This window comes from Myotis daubentonii, chromosome 5 (assembly GCF_963259705.1).
Source record: "Myotis daubentonii chromosome 5, mMyoDau2.1, whole genome shotgun sequence".
NCBI lineage: Eukaryota > Metazoa > Chordata > Mammalia > Chiroptera > Vespertilionidae > Myotis > Myotis daubentonii.
The window spans coordinates 71,121,362-71,138,617 of record NC_081844.1 but is presented as its reverse complement, the minus strand read 5'-3'; positions in this window follow the sequence as shown (position 1 = coordinate 71,138,617).

Below are 17,256 nucleotides of genomic sequence, written 5' to 3'. Positions count from 1 at the left end.
TGTGAATATATAACCGTGGAATAATTTCAAAAGGAAATACCGAGAAGGAAACTCCAAATATTGATTTTCAAAATTATTTATAAATGTCATTCATTGTCATTGGAATGTATGGTTAATGTCCTAACGTGATTACTGAATAGGTGTGTGTGTGTGTGTGTGCGTGTGTGTATGAGATGAAATTTATTATCTTGTGTATGGATAAATCAAAGTAGTTTTAAAAAATTTACATCCATGCCCAGCTGGCATGACTCAGTGGTTGAGTATCAACCTGTGAACCAGGAGGTCACAGTTCAATTCACGGTCAGGGCACATGCCCAGGTTACGGGCTCAATCCACCATAGGGAACATCAGGAGGCAGCTGACCAATAATTTTCCCTCATCATTGATGTTTCTAACTCTCTCTCCCTCTCCCTTCCTCTCTGAAATCAATAAAAATTTATTTTTAAAAATTTACACCCATTTATTTCCAACCTGAAATTTGGATGATGAAATACCAAAAATGATTATTTACTTTTATTTATTATTATTTCTGTAATCCATACCAAAGGGGAGAGAGAGAAAGAGAAGGAGAGAGAGAGAGAGAGAGAGAGAGAGAGAGAGAGAGAGAGAGAGAGAGAAACATCCGTCCATTGCCTCGACCAGGGATCAAACCTGCTACCCAGGTATGTATGACCTTTCGGTGAACAGACCAGTACTCAATGAACTGAGCCACTCTGGCCAGGAAAAAGTAAAGAGCTTAAACAAAATTTTCTCTATAGATGGGAAGGGTAGCCAATATTTATTATGTGCCAGTTATGTCAATGATCCTATTGTGCTGTTTGCTTTGCAAATATCTTTTCTTTTAATTACAAAAGGCGATATTGCCTCCATTTTATTACTGAGTTTTCAGATAGTAATTTGGGTATGCATAAGTTGCATGAGTAACCACAGCTAGTAATTGGTGGAGACATGACTGACATGCAGGTCTTTTTTGTCTTTGAGATTCTTGTTCCTTGAAGTATCCCAAGTAGCCCTTTGAAATGTGAGTTTATGAATTATTAATAAACATATTCTTATTAATAGATCCTGAGGTATTTCTGTTTTTTAAAGTTGACCTAAAAAGTGAGCTCGACACAAAAACTTTAATAATGAAAGTTTGCAATTCAAACCTTGGATAAGTTTTAAAGGCTGGTATCATAGATTTATAATACAAAATAATGAAGTTTAAAATTGTATAATGATTACGAAGTTCTCATGATCTGATTATATGAGCCAATTTTTCTGAGAAGAGTAGAGTAGCCAGGAAGTGAAGTAATAGGATGAAAAAACTGAAGGATGCTAGAATAACCTTGAAATTATATGTGATGACAGTGACTCAGCGTAGCTGAATGAAATAAAGCAGCAACAATTACATGGAAATTTTAACTAAAATTCTTATTTGCTCAAAGTCAGGTTTCTTATTTGCCTGAACATGAAGCTTCTGTGAATATCCTTTTTTCCCCTATTTAATTTCCTTTCTGGCAAGACAATTTTAGGAGTCATATATCACTGAGAGTATTTTCACACACAAATATCATCAGGGAACATTTGTATATCAGCCTGTTTTTATAAATCATATGTCATTTGTAAAAAAAATCTATTTTCAAATATGAGATTATTTAGCATTCACTTGATAAAATTAGTGACAGCTCATATATCATACATATACAATTCAAACTTCTATTTCTGTCCTTCTGGATGATGATTTCTTGTTACTGATTGGGAATGTGTAATCCAAACCTAAAAAAATCATATTCAGCCATTCCAGAAAATTTTTTCTGTTTAAAAAACTTTGCAAAGCATTACTCTCCATGTTTTCATCCACATATGCTTGTGAATCTTTGTTCTCAGTGATGAATTTTGTTAAGTCTCGTAATAGGAGTAGCCTGATGGATGAAAGTAGTAGCTCGTGCATATCTCTGAAGGTCACGAAATATAAACTTGATGTAAAATCTCTGTCATCAGTGATGCAGCAGCAAAAGTCCCACTGATAATATCAAACGGAGTCATAAAGTTTTCTGTCGGACTATCAGTGTACATGTATACATTAAAAAATAAATGTATTTTTTATCATCAAAAAGAAATCATATTCAAAGATTCATTTTACGTCTGCATGAATTGGAATATTTTAGATGTTAGGCAAAGGACTATGTTTTTAACTTTGTAAAGTGTTTGCTAAAAAAATGAGTCATAATTTTCCAGTTTTAAATTATGTTCTGAGTTCATGTTATTTTTCCATTAACTTGAAAATATTTTTCTTAAAGTCCATGCTATTTTCCATATGGGGAATTACTTGCCATTTTTTCTCCTTTTGATAGAACCATTTTAAACCTCAATATTTATGCCAACTCAACTTCATTAATTACCGCCCCCTCAAATTTCTTCAGTGCTTTGCCTGCATTATATTGTTAAATTATTAGAAATGATATTTTTTAATTTTTTTTTTGTTGTTACTCCTCTCTGGAGGATATTTTTCCATTGATATTTAGAGAGTGGAGGGAGGAAAAGAGGGAGAAAAAGAGGGTATGAGTAAGAGTGAGAGAGAGAAACATTGATGTAGGAGACACACATTGATTGGTTGCCTCCTGCACACACTTGACTAGGGCCAGGGGTTGAACCTGCAACCCAGATACATGCCCTTGATCTGGAACCAAACCAGTGACCCTTTGGTGCTCGGACCAATGGTCTTACCACTGAGAACACTGGCCAGGGCAGAAATTATTTTTAATTACACTGAATGATGTAGTGAAACTTTGAAATAATTTCACCTAATTAGAATAGTTTCTTAAAGAAGGAACTTTAAAAATCAAGTAAGCTACAGGGGACTTTGTGAGCTATGTATCATTAGTTCAGTTTTCTTATACATCATTCTATTCTAGTATTCAGACTTCCAAAAATGCTGTCTATCTAGAAAAGGGTCTTTAACCTAGAAGAACATAAAAAGATACATTGAAAATAAAGGCAGATAACTGTAGAGAAAAAAATGAGTTCATCATTGGGAAATAAATCATTCTTGAGTTTTTGGCATAAATTATATGAAGGTTCTAGGTCTTTATTTTAGTTCTTCAAAACTCCAACCAAAGGCTATAAATAATATTGTGGGGTTGGAGAACATGGAAGGGACACTAACTTAAAACAGATAAAATTATTATGGAGGTAAGTCTATTTGAAGTCTTTATGTTATTCTACATGTTTTCATGCAACTATATAATATTTTCAAAATGTAGTCATTTTGTGGTTATAATGATGGCAGTTTTAAAATTAATTATAGTATTACTAGGGGCCCGGTGCACGAAATACATGCACTGGGTGTGTGTGGGGGCGGGGAGTGTCCCTTAGCCCAGCCTGCCCCCTCTCACATACTGGGAGCCCTCAGGCGTTGACCCCCATCACCCTCCAATCGCAGGATCGGCCCCTTGCCCAGGCCTGACTCCTCTGGCTGAGGCGTCCGGCCCGGGCAGCGGGGACTCGCAGCTGCAGCGGCCCCACGATCGTGGGCTTCGCTTTAGGCCCAGGCAAGGGGCCCCTAGCTCCTGGGACTGCCAGCTTCGACCGTGCCCAGCTCCCATCGCTGGCTCCACCCCACTTCCTGCTATCACTGGCCAGGGCGGAAAAGGCGCCTGATTCTCTGATCATTTCTGGGGGGCCGCCTTTGCCCTGCCCCCCAGCTCTTAGCTCCCCCCTGGGTTTCCGATCACTGTCAGTGACAGGGGGCTTCTTCCTGCTTTCTCTTTCGCCTCCCTGCATTGTGCCTACATATGCAAATTAACCGCCATCTTGTTGGCAGTTAACTGTCAATCTTAGTTGGCAGTTAATTTGCATATAGCCCTGATTAGCCAATGAAAAGGGTAGCTCGTACGCCAATTACCATTTTTCTCTTTTATTAGTGTTGATAATAAATGATACATACTCTGTCATCATATATTATAGATACTAAATTATAATACAATAACTTGGTTTTATGGTATTATTTAGAATATATGTAATCTTAAACTTAACATGTTGAGAGTTTATGACTCACTGTAATCTTGAATTACTCTATATTACTTTTTTGATTTGGAGAGAAATGTGGAGATGTAATTATTTTGGAGATGGCATTTTCTAATAAAATAACTAAGATTTATGGTAGTATTAGTAAAGGTAGAGTATAAATTGTTATAAAGAGATCCCAAAATATAATGGATTAACAAAATGGAAGTTTATTTTTTTCTCTGATGAAAAGTATGGCATTCCAGGCCTCTGGAACAATTCTGCTCCACCAGGTCATTCAGGGACTGAGGATTCCCCCACTGTGTTGCTGTAGCTATGCCTGGACCATTGATACCTCCATCTGCTCAGTGGGAGGAAAGGAACAAAAATTGACCTCTGAGAAGGTTACTTCTTTTCAAGCAAACAGTTAAAATGTTAGATATCACTTTCTTTTACTTTCAATTATGAAGAATTTAGTCCCATGGCCACACCTTCAAGGGAGTCTAGAATACATTTAGTCTATAACTGGGTGATTATGGGAAAAGAAGGAGCAGACTGGATAAAAAAAACCTTGCATTCTGCTAAAAGGGATATTGCTCATGTGCCTTCTCTCTTTAGATCAGTGGTTCTCAACCTTCCTAATTCCGCGACCCTTTAATACAGTTCCTCATGTTGTGGTGACCCCCAACCATAAAATTATTTCCTTTGCTACTTCATAACTGTAATTTTGCTACTGTTATGAATCGTAATGTAAATATCTGATATGCAGGATGTATTTTCATTGTTACAAATTGAAAATAATTAAAGCATAGTGATTAATCACAAAAACAATATGTAATTATATATGTGTTTTCCGATGGTCTTAGGCGACCCCTGTGAAAGGGTCGTTCGACCGCCAAAGGGGTCGCGACCCACAGGTTGAGAACCACTGCTTTAGATGAAGCTATTCAAGTTATAGTATTTGAAGTTTGGGTAGAAAGCTTGTCATTTATTTCAATATTCAGAGGGTCCTAACTTATGATGGTTTGACATAACAGTTTTTCAACTATATGATGGTGTGGAAGCAGTATGCATTCAGTAGTAACCATACTTTGGATTTGAGTTTTGATCTACGCACAGGCTAGTGATATGCAGTATAATACTCTCGTGATGCTGAACTGTGGCATCAAGCTGCAGCTCCCAGTCATCCATGGGATCACAAGAGTAAAAAACTGAGCTCTACAGTGTATTAATGTGTTAGAGATCGTGCCCAGCTACGGGCTAATGTAAGTGTTCTGAGCACTTATAAGATTTGGCTGGACTAAGCTGTGATGCATGACAGGTTAGGAGTATTAAATGCATCTTAACTTACATGGGTTTATCATGACATGACCTCATCATAAGTTGAAAAGCATCCGTACTTTTTTCTTGGTATTATACTTTTAATGAAAAATATTGAAGGAAATATTTTTGATAGTCTTTGTTTTACATTATGTATCATAACTACAGTAAAAAAAATTAGGAAAGAAAGTGGTCAGCTCTCCTCATGTATGGGATCCAAAATGAGTTATTTTATATCAATAGGATATATAAAAACTTTTATATAATATGTTTTCTTAAAAAATGACAACCGTCCTTTAGCTTTAACATAACATAGGAAAATTATTGGTACAGAGGCATCTGCTAATTCTTGATTAATTTCTTAAATAAGCAATAGGTCATATTAACTTTTTGTGACTATGTATTACTGTTGTTCACAGACCTTCCTGAGTCTGTCTGTGACAGCTGTAGGCTACCTTGCTTGTTTGCAGCATGGAAAAGAGTCTTGGGCAATATTTTAGGCAAAGTGGAAGTTTCAAAATAACAAAATGGATCCTTACACATTCTGTCTAAGCTGCCTCAGTTCTAATTGCAAGAGAAAAAGGGAAAACATAAAAAATGGAAATGACATATATAAAAATAATAAGGAAGAAAATTTGGAAAAATAATAGTTTAACTAAAAATAGTCTAATTAGGAAAATCAACAGAATAAAATCTTGTATCATGTACGACTTAAAAATTAAGCACAGCCTTAGAAATAACTGATGGAACCTAATCCCACCAGTCCAGATTTCTCCGCCCTTTTCATTCCTCTCCCTCTGATTTTTAACATGGGTAGGCTCCCTTTTTTTCTTAAAGTGGGGACTTTCACTGGATTTCAGCAGCATGGTATCGAGCCTTCACTGTCTTCTTGAGTCACTATATGCACAACTCTCAGAACTCCACCTGTCACTCTTCAATAAATATTGAATTGGTGCTATCATCTTACTACTCCCACGTTCTCTCTCTTTTTTAAGAGTAAAACTGCTCGAATATGTTCAGCCGATTCACTTCTGAGAGCAAATCTGGCGTCCTTCCAACGCGCAATGGGAAATGTGTTCTTGTCAATCACCAACGTCCTCAGGAGTCCCAAAAGCCTTCTCAGCTCCACTTCTCCTAAAACAGTGCTGCTGCATTTCATATTGCTTTTGATTTTTTTCTGGATTATTTTCTACTTTCAAGCTTCATCTGCATATCCTGTAGCTCAGTCTCTGGTCTTTTTTTCTTCTCTGTGCTATAGATAACTCAGAGTCCCTTTTATGTGGTTGTCTTTCAAACCTAAATTTCTTATTCTAGTACAAGTTCATAAAGAATTATGTATTTATATTATTTTACTTAAAATGCCCTTCATGTCTGTCTTACAAATTCTTGCTTCTTCACTAAGATTTAGATTGAATAATGAAAACATCAGCGACCTTATGAAGCTCTTGCCACACAGGTGTCAATTTTAAAATTCACAGCTCCGTCTTCTGCCTTCAAGCCAATTCATACTTACATGTTTCTTTTTTCTACTCTGTCAACTTTCCAGACTTCAAATATATTAATTATCTCATGTTTATATTCTTTTTTTTTTGGATACCCACCACTCCTTGAGAGGAGCAAGTCCCTTGCTGACTTCTGAATCTTCAGAGCATAGCTAGTTAGTTGTCTGGCACTGAGTAGACACTCAAAAACAATGTTTATTGAATGAGGTTTATTTCTCATGAAATATTTCCTTCTGGATGCCCAAATGTCACTTGTCACTTCAATCCAACATGCACAAAATAAAATTAGCATCTACATCATGCTACCTAATGTCTCTTTATCATTGTCATCTAAATGACTTAGAATTAAAGAAGTGGCATCCCTTTCATTCATCTCCTTTTCTCAACATTTATCCCTTCTGGTATTTGCACTAGTTTCATCCTAGTTTTGGTTGAAAATATATATATATTTGAGAGAATCATTGGTTGGCTGCCTCCTGCTCCCCTCCAACTGGGGATTGAGCCTATAACCTGGACATATGCCCTGACCCAGTGCAACTGTGACCTCCTGGTTCATAGGTTGATGCTCAACCACTGAGCCATGCTGGCCAGGTTGATCATATCAGATTCTGACCACTTAAAAATGTCTATGCATGTCTCTTGCCTCTGACCCTTCCTCCTCTAAGATGGGCTTCAAAATGTGGTGAGAGTAATTTTTCTAAACCACACCTGTAATCCTGTTACCTGCTCAAAAACTAAAATCATAGTTACCTATTGCTTTCAAGATGAATAGAATTTCTCAGTGTGGCTTTTAATGTAATCCATAGCCTGACTCCAATTCCACGCTTATTTTCTTAGTATGTCATAACATGCATACACAGATCCAAAAAGTGGTCTTCTCACTGCTCCTCACAAATGATTTGCTCATTCACTGAAGAAATATTTAGTGAGATTGATGTGTAGTGGACATGGTGCTGGTTTCTAAGGCTACAGAGTGCCCTGTCCGCACAGAGTTTAGTTTCCAGTCACAGGAGGATGACACGTAACTTGTGGGGAAAGTGCTTTCCTGGGGCCCTGTTTACACATAAGGAAATGCAGAGCTGCCCACCTCAGGTGCATTGCCTGGCACAGAGGAAGCTTTCAAAAATAACTGTTGCATGGAAAGAGTTTAAAATGTCAAAGAGAAGATAGATATGAACAGTACTAATGACATAATAGAACAGGGCTATGTCATTAATGCATATGTTTTAGGAGAACATGAGGATATGATTGCACAGCTAGTAGCATAAAACTAAAAACATCAGTTGTTCTTCTAAAGCATTAGGGATTGGTCATTGATAAAGATGATTGGGGCACTGATCCCCACACCAGGCCATAGCTCCTGTAGCTGCAGCTCAGTGCGAGCTCACAGGGGCCAGTGAGCACTCCCTTCGGAGACTAGCACTTAGACCAGTGATGGTGAACCTTTTGAGCTCGGCGTGTCAGCATTTTGAAAAACCCTAACTTAACTCTGGTGCCGTGTCACATATAGAAATTTTTTGATATTTGCAGCCATAGTAAAACAAAGATTTATATTTTTGATATTTATTTTATATATTTAAATGCCATTTAACAAAGGAAAATCAACCAAAAAAATGAGTTGGCGTGTCACCTCTGACATGCGTGTCTTAGGTTCGCCATCACTGACTTAGACAGTGGCTCTCAACCTTGGCTGCACATTAGAATCACCTGGGAATCTTTTTTAAATCCTGATTTCTGGGCCTCATCCTCGGGAAATTCTGTTTCTTTGTTATGGGGTGGGGCCACAACATTAGTAACAAAGAAACAGCATTTCCGGAGAATGAGGCCCAGAAATCAGGATTTTGAAAAGATTCCCAGGTGATTCTAATGTGCAGCCAAGGCTGAGAACCACTGCCTTAGGAAAAGGCGGTCACATGTGCAGGCAGTGGAGCCTGGTCCTGAAGGGTGCAGCGGGCTTCCTGAAGCACACGGAGTAGGAAACGGAGGCGGGAACAGCAGCAAAGCGCACAGGGGGTTTGAACATGCATGTCATGTCCGGGAGATGGAAGCAGCCTGGGATGACTGACAGCCAGGGAGCAGCCGCAGATAAGGCTGGAATGTAGCTTGGAACCAGATTTTCAGTGTCTGGAATGTCTTAATAAGAAGTCCATCGCCGCGTGGGAACGGGAAGTCTTCAAGGCGTTTGAAGCACAGGTTTGCACTCACCTGCTCTGCTCCTTTCCGGACAGCACTGCACTATTCACGTCTCCCTTGCTCTTGGCTGCACCCGCGAAAGGCCGCAGTCTTTTCCTTATCTGGAAGCTTACAGCACTTATTGTCAGTAATGCTCTTTAGATATTTATGTACAGGGCTTGCTACGTAGATTTCAGAGATGTTTGTCTTGTTTTCTTAGTGAATTTTAAGTTTCTTGACATTTATAATTCATAGATCGGTCAGCATATTCATACTAGCTTATCAACAAATGTTTCTTGGATAAATTTCTTACCAAATAAACAAATGAAGGTTGGCTTCTGTTATTTTTTCTTATAATACAGTACAACTTATGGCGATAAATCACCGACGTCAGAAATGTAGATGTTTAACCAGAACTGCCAACCTGGGCCTCAGGGCACACGAGCCGCTCCACCCTGCCCCTGCCCTCCCACATTTGTCTGGGGTGAGCAGGAGAGGCAGAGCGGGCAGTGACCCCCCACTCCCTGCATGTCCTAATGCGGTGCTAACAGGCAGGCTTAAGACCACTCACGTATATTTAGCCACCGTTATTCCCACTGTCAGGTCTTCATTTTGCTCTCTGTCGTGTCATAAAGCTCTTGCTTATACTTTCCTAAGATATCAGCGGGCTCGAATATTTCCCGAGGAGCGGGAATTCAGTAGCATTCAGTAACCAGCATAAAAAGGAAGATTTCTTGCCTCCCTATGGTACAAATGCATTCATTCTGATTCTATGAATTTTCATGATTATCACAGCACACGTTATCAGAATAGATTTAGGAATTATTTCTATCTTTCACTAAGAATTGAGGAGGAGGATTTGCAGATAAATGTGTTAACATATGCCAGATCAGAAAGGTAACATTTCACAGCTTTGGGTGGGTGGGGGACGGTGGAGACCTGGGGGTGACAATTGCAGCTTCCTGCTGAGCTTCCACTTTGGGCAGGTTTCCTGGGGTGGGGGTGGAGGGGACGGGGAGGCTGTGCTCACAGCTATGGGGCTCCTCTGAAGATACAACAGGAGATCTGCGCCGACAGCCACAAGGCATCCTGTCGCAAGGCCTTCTGGGAGCCTGAGCTCTAGTTCCTTCTCCTGCCTGCTGTGCCTTAGGCTGACCTGTGAGTCATTTTGTTCTTAGCGAAGGACCTTTGCTCTCCTGTCCTTGCTCACATCCAGCCCCTGGTTTTCACCATTCACCAACACCCAGATTCTAGAAGTTACTCAGCTCCATGAAGTGAGTCAGAGGCTCCCTTGCCTATAGGCACTAGGTTGCTGATATAAATGAAGAAACGGGACCTGAGAGAGAACAGTAGGAAGCTGGAGGGGACATGACTCCATTTATTTCCAACTGATGGGGCAAATGGACCCCAAATTAAAAAGGACTTTTTAAAATTCTGCAGACTAATCAGAACATACTTGTGTGCATATTTGGCCTATAGCCTGTATTTGTAATTACAAGTACAGGGTGGGGCTAAAGTAGGTTTTATAGTCCTTCATATGGAAAGTAATGCACTAATTAATAAATACTAACACAAGAATAAACTCTGTTTTGCACACTCACAACAATAAACCTACTTTTGCCCCAACCTGGATCAGAACTTATTTCTTAATGCCAACTTTATTTTAGCCAAATCTCTTACCCTTATTGAGTCATGTGATTGGGTTTTTATCTCACTGCTCAAAAGTGTTTTTACCTCCATCTTAGAATATTATGTTGTGTCCAAATCAATGATTACATATATTAAATAAAATATGGAGTTTCTGATGCTGTTTTATAGGTACCACTTCATTTAATATTCATGTCAGCTCTGATAATGAGATCACAGCTGCATTTTTAGGTGGCCAGGGTCACTTCCAGGGCCCCAGAGCTGGAAGTGGTAAGGACAGCCTGTTTGAGCCACTGAGTTTCTGGTTATGCCACTGTGGTTTCTCAACTACTATTTTCCAGAGTAGTTTACCTTTGTGTTAAATCTTAGATATTTGTAATGGAGCTCTGTCTTGCAGTTCTCATGCATTTTAAAAATGTTCTCAAAGATTAAGATGAAAGCATTAGTCATAGGCCTAAGACTTCTAATGATGTTCGAGTCACTGACCCTGGTGATGAGCTGTTACAGATGGGACTAAGTTCTGAGGGACATCAAAGGCCTGCTGCATGAAAATTTTTACATCCTTTGCTTTTGTGCTATAAGAAAGTTTTGTTTTGTTTTGTTTTTACAAAGTCTTTTATTCATAAGATAATGTGTTAGGCTGAGTTTTTTAAATCCCTAAGTGAGCACCTATTATGTGCAAAAAAATATGATAAATACTGTATGGAACTATTTTACCTTCACAACCACCCAGTAATTTAAGTACTAATATTTTACCAAGTTTGAAGTTATGGAGGCTAAGACTTAAACAAGATAAGTAATGTGCTAAGGAGTTAGCCAAACTTGGGGCCTCAGACTTTCAAGTCTTCCCAAGACTCCTGACGCCAACTACAATTTTATCCATTTCCCCAAACCACTCTCAGTTTCTGTAATTTTCTAGAAAGACTCACAGAAATCACTGAAACCTATTACACTCAGATACCCGTGTATTACAAGCAAAGGACACACATGAAAACAGATGCCTGTGGTAGAATGTGGGACAGAGAAGGATCCAGATGTGAAGCTTCTGAGTCCTCAGGGATGCTCTACCCTCCTGGCAGCAATAAATCCTTGTCCAGATGGTTAAACTCCGCATCCAGCGTCCCCGCTCCCCCATTGTCAGGCTGATACCACAGTGGCTCAAGGCCCCAACTCTCCAATCACATGGTTGGTTTTGGCATGGTCAGCCCCCATCCTGGGACATCTCATTAGCACACACTCTCTAGGGGCCCTTGTTAGCATACACTATCCAGGTGTGGTCCCAAGGGCCCACCATGCAGAAAGAAGACAGTGCTATCCGTCACTCAAGAAATGTCAAGGGCTTAGAGGCTACCTCTGAGGAACCAGAAAAAAAGGTCAGCCAAGCTCTTTATCACACACTCAGCTAATAAATATCAGAACCAAGACTTAATCCCAGACCTATTGGTTTGCAGATATTACTCTGCGCGTTTTCTCCTCATTTACCTAGCATACTACCTGACACATAGTAAGGGCCCCCCTGAATCTTAAATGAATGAACAAACCAGATTTTGTTTTTTCCTTCTGCACAGATAGAGTAAAATTTCATGGCCATGAATGACGCACTCCAGTATTTTCATCATTTTATGAATGAAATACTCTGAGAGGCATGTGCTAACTAGGAAACCCTACAAAGGAGTCCTTGCCCTGAAAACAGGTTGCTTTTGCTACGTAAAATCATGAGGAGATAGAGGAGGGGCCGGGTGTAATGCTTGTGACTTAAGTGATTACAAATGAGACTGAGTATAAATTGGTTTAAGGCAGTTCTTGGATGTGAGAATATCATTTCTGATGTGACATTACTCCCCTGAGTAATGCTTGAGTGTGATCATATGAGATTTTCTTTTAAACAGGACATAAGCTCTGCCATGTCTTTGAAAACAAAGTACTTATATTTCAGTAAGATAAAAGCCGATTAAAAATGCATAATGAAAGACAAACTAAGATCCAGTCACCTGGGGCTTGTGTGTGTGCGAGTGCGATGGAGAAATGTGAGTGAGGACAAGATTTTAGACAAGGGAAATCAGGATTTTAAAAAAATTACCAAATTCAAATCTATCTTAAAAATTTCCATATTTTTCTTAAACTAAAGGCTCTGATCCAATTTAATTATAAATAAGCTCTAATAAGATCTTAGTCCAAAGCAGATAACAGGGAAGCATATTTTTCTTTCATCTTTCTTTGCTTTATCTATTGTCCTTTCTATTTTTCCCAAATATTACACCATCAAAATGGAATTAAATGAAATAAAGCCTAACCTGTAATTCAAAGTGGATGGTTCATTTTAAAGTATTGGCCTGCAAAAGGAGAAAGATGGAAGGAATAACATTTTTGTGTGATATATTCCTTGGAAATTTTTCTGACTGTATAATCACTAACACTGGCAGTTAAAATGGACAATTATCTCTTTGGGTGTATTCCCAGACTTCGAAAAGTTATGTTTTTTTGTTTCTTATTATATTGAGATTATTTATTTACTCAACATTTTGGAATATATATACACATAAGCTATTCTGCTGTTTTGCTCATTTTGCCTACAACAAAGAATTAAAATAGAAAATACTACAGTTATTAAACCATATCCCTTATACATTTCACATAACTGTACATTAACAAAAGCAAAATGTAGTAATACTATATTATTAGGAGGGAGTGAACTTTTAATGTCAAAATAGTGTCATGTTCACTTAAAACCTCGTAGGAAGACAGAATTCAAGGACTGCTTTCACATGTGCAACACCAGCAGATCTTAGGTTCTTGAAAATGGTAACCAAAGGAAACACAGTAAGACAAACTCACATATCATTTTACCCAAAAAGAGGAATTCATCTTCCTTTAATAGTCAGTCTATAGCTTCATGTCTGCTGGTGGCCTGTGGTATGCCTTTCTCTCAAGCTTTTTCTTTTATTTCCAAGAAACACGAAGCAATTTAGTACTGAATCCTTAGCCCTGGCCTTCTGCACTGGCCTCCTATTGGGTGTCTTCAGACATACCTACCTTCTTCTCTCCCCCTGAAATGGCTTTGTAACTAGGCCTGTATTTTAAAAAAAATCTTTAGTATCATCTCACTTTATAAGAAATTGATCTTAGAAACACCCATGTCTCTCAACAAAATTTATTTAACTAATAGAAAAATTAATTAGTTGTAAAATATTATTGTAATAATTTCCATAATTCTTATGAACTGATGCATCCTAGAGTCATGTTTCAGGTAACTGCTACCAGGTATTCATGGGTATTTATTCCATTGGGCCAGGCATTTTAAAGTGCAAATAAAGATCTGTTCCCTGACTGTAAGGAGCTTGCAAGGTTTATTCTGTTAAAGTATATCTGTCTTGCCGAAACCGGTTTGGCTCGGTGGATAGAGCGTCAGCTTGCGGACTGAAGGGTCCCAGGTTCGATTCCGGTCAAGGGCATGTACCTGGGTTGCGGGCACATCCCCAGTGGGAGATGTGCAGGAGGCAGCTGATCGATGTTTCTCTCTCATCGATGTTTCTAACTCTCTATCTCTCTCCCTTCCTCTCTGTAAAAAATCAATAAAATATATATTAAAAAAAAAGTATATCTGTCTTAACCCTGAATCCAAAAATGAATAGGTAAATTCTCACTGGGATCGATGTGTGACTTGGCATCTGGGGTAGATGAAGGCATGGACAAATATTGGAAGGAGGTGTGTTTTAGCAACTAGGAACATGTGTAAGGGAAGGGAAAACCTATCTTTTTCTTCTACCCAATGCAGGTTCTTTGACTGAGAACCTGTAAATTAGGTTTTCAAACACCAGATTAACAAGAGAAAAAGAAACATAAGTTCATTAACAGATATATTGCACAAACACATTGCAGCACGCAGCAATGAGTAACATAAAGAGTTGCTTAGAACTTGAGCTAATGTAGGCTAAGCAAAGCAAAAGGGTCGTGGGGCTTCTGGGAGGAGGAGGGAAGTGATGGGAAGGTGACCGGGAAAGTCCAATGAACAAGGGCTGTTTAGTATGGTTGTTTTTGCAGATGTAAGTTGGTGCCTTCTCTGTTAATAAGAGTTACGGGTATTCCTTTCTCATACATGAGAAGAAGGGAGACACTTTAACAAATGGAAATTTCCTTTGTAAGTGTGAATTTCCTTTACAGAAGGAAAACTTATGGCTGGTTTTTAGAGGTCTTCCTGCATCTGGTAGTTCCTAATTACTATTAGTTCAAAAATAATCCATATGCCAAAAGTGGCATAGCTTGGGGTGACATATTCTGGTACCCTTCTGTGAAAGAGGTGGAGTTGTTTACTAGTTTTTTGTAAGCAGGCATAACTGTGGTCCAAACACAGGTCTTCAGAATTCAATTCATCTTTTTTAATTTTTATAACAGATAAAGGACTTTTATATATGTGTTGTGTTCATTAAATTTATCCAAGTCACTTGAAAGTGAATGGAGCAATTTTGATTCTACAAAGCTGATTTTGTATACCAAACTGCATCTTCATAAGGAGTGCTAAAATGACCACTGGTATAATTAAATGTACATGGCAAAGAAAAAGAAAACAGAAAACGTGTCAGTTTTTATTGCAATATTGAAAGTTTATGTAAAATATTCAGAGTAGTATAGGTGCTTAATGAGTATTGGCAAAAACCATATAAATAAAAACAAAGGCAATAAATCATATTTAGATCATCGTGTCTGTAGAGGGACTGGAACCAAGGCAGGTCTGCCACGGCACGGTCGGGAATGTGTGGGTTCTTGTCTTCATGCAGGAATGATTTCACGACATGAGTCCAGGTGATTTTGAGAGTACATTAACTAAAGCTGGGACAGTGAAACAAAGATAGAGCTTAAGATAGAAGAGGCCAGATCAGAAAAACAGTAGTGAGCCAATGTGGAGTGGCCTTGGCCCTTTAGAAAGAAAGTCATAGAGGCAGAAGCAGTGAGCCAGCTGGGCTGCGTGGACTCGGGAAATAAGTTACAGAAGCAAAAGAGGGCTCTTGGAGACAGGTTCAGGGGGTTAGCCTAGGACAAGTTACCACTGCCTGATGCTTCCCTGGTTGCAAGTCTCGAAGAAACCCTTAGAGCAAGAAAGAAAGCAAGGATATACACCTAAGGAAGAAGGATGAGGGTAGGGGGTTGGGGTTGGTGGGTGGGATGAAAGGCATGGACATGCTCAAGGGAGAACACGCATTAGATCCTTTATCTTAAGTGCTTTTATGTGTTTTCTTAAGGTGGGAATTTTAGCTGGAATGTGTAAACCATTTGCTCCCACTGTCCTTGGTTAGGGAAGGGAAGGCCTTGTGCTTTATTATCTGGCGGTAAATTGCTCAGCCTTTAACTATCTGTCTGTTTCCCCATCCATGCCGGGAGCCAGTCCATGCTTGCTGTTTCAAGGGACCTGGCATATATGGCATACTTTTCTTAATATGTTTGCTCACCTTCTTGGCACTATGTGTTTTAACCAAGGTCACCTCTGAGAAAGGTTGTTTCCCCAGGTAGGGATTTTCCCCTGAAGTTAGGGAGGGAATAAAACCCCTTAACTAAGTGCCAGGCGGGTAATTAATCACTTTAACTACGAACAATCATGCTTAAGCTACATAATCTTAACTCCCTGGAATGGAGATAAGAAACGCCCTAACCTTTGGAATAGAGATTGATGGGATTGAATCAACTGGTATAAATACAGATGTAACAAGACAGAAAGAGACAGAGCTTAGAAGAGAATTCAGAAGACAGAACCTACACGGAGCCTGGAGACAGAAGAACTTCACTGGAGAGAACATGGCAAAAGATCCTGGACTGAACCTGACTATAGATCATGGCAAGAGAACCTGACTAGAACCTGGTGACTGAGCCTGGCTGGAGAGCCTGGACGGAGCCTGGCTGGAGAGCCTAGCAAGGGAACATGGCCACAGAACTTCCCTGGAGATCCAAAGCAGAACCTCTCTGGAGATCGAGACCAGAACTTGGCTGGAGATCCTGGCTAGGCTGCTGATCAACTGAACGCTGTCTCCGTGTCATTCCTTCTTCGCCGACTCCGTCCACACCTTTGGGGACCCCTGGACCTGCTGGGGTTGGACCCCGGCACATCCACTTGCCAAGGAATTTTCCTAGCTTCTTACTGTCAAAAGAGAATAGCACTTCAGAGGTTGCTATAATTATTGCAGTTTTTAACTGTCTTCTTAATAGGAGTAATGAGATTGATGAATATTGCTACTGAGACCGGGTATGATTTTAGCCATATTAAATGCGTATTCTCTAGATGTTCATCAGGCCATATTAAGTCTGTGCTCTGGTGTTTCTGCTGTAGTGATTTTTCTCTCATTATTTTTCTGTTGCTAAGAATACACATTGTGTAACTAGGTCTCTTTGTGACCACTGGCTGTCAGTGCCAATTATAATTTAAATAGCCCAGGCAAAGAAAATTTAAATTTGAGCCAGCGAATAGCTGTCATCAACACATTACTAAAACAAAGTTATTTGGAGGACTCAATGAAGTCCTTTTACATTCAGATGCAGTAGGCTCAGAATGAAAGTAGGCTGAATTTAAAATAACATTTTATGTTAGTAATCTTGATAAACAGGTTTCTGAATAGGATAATTGGGTTTTCATCAATCAAAG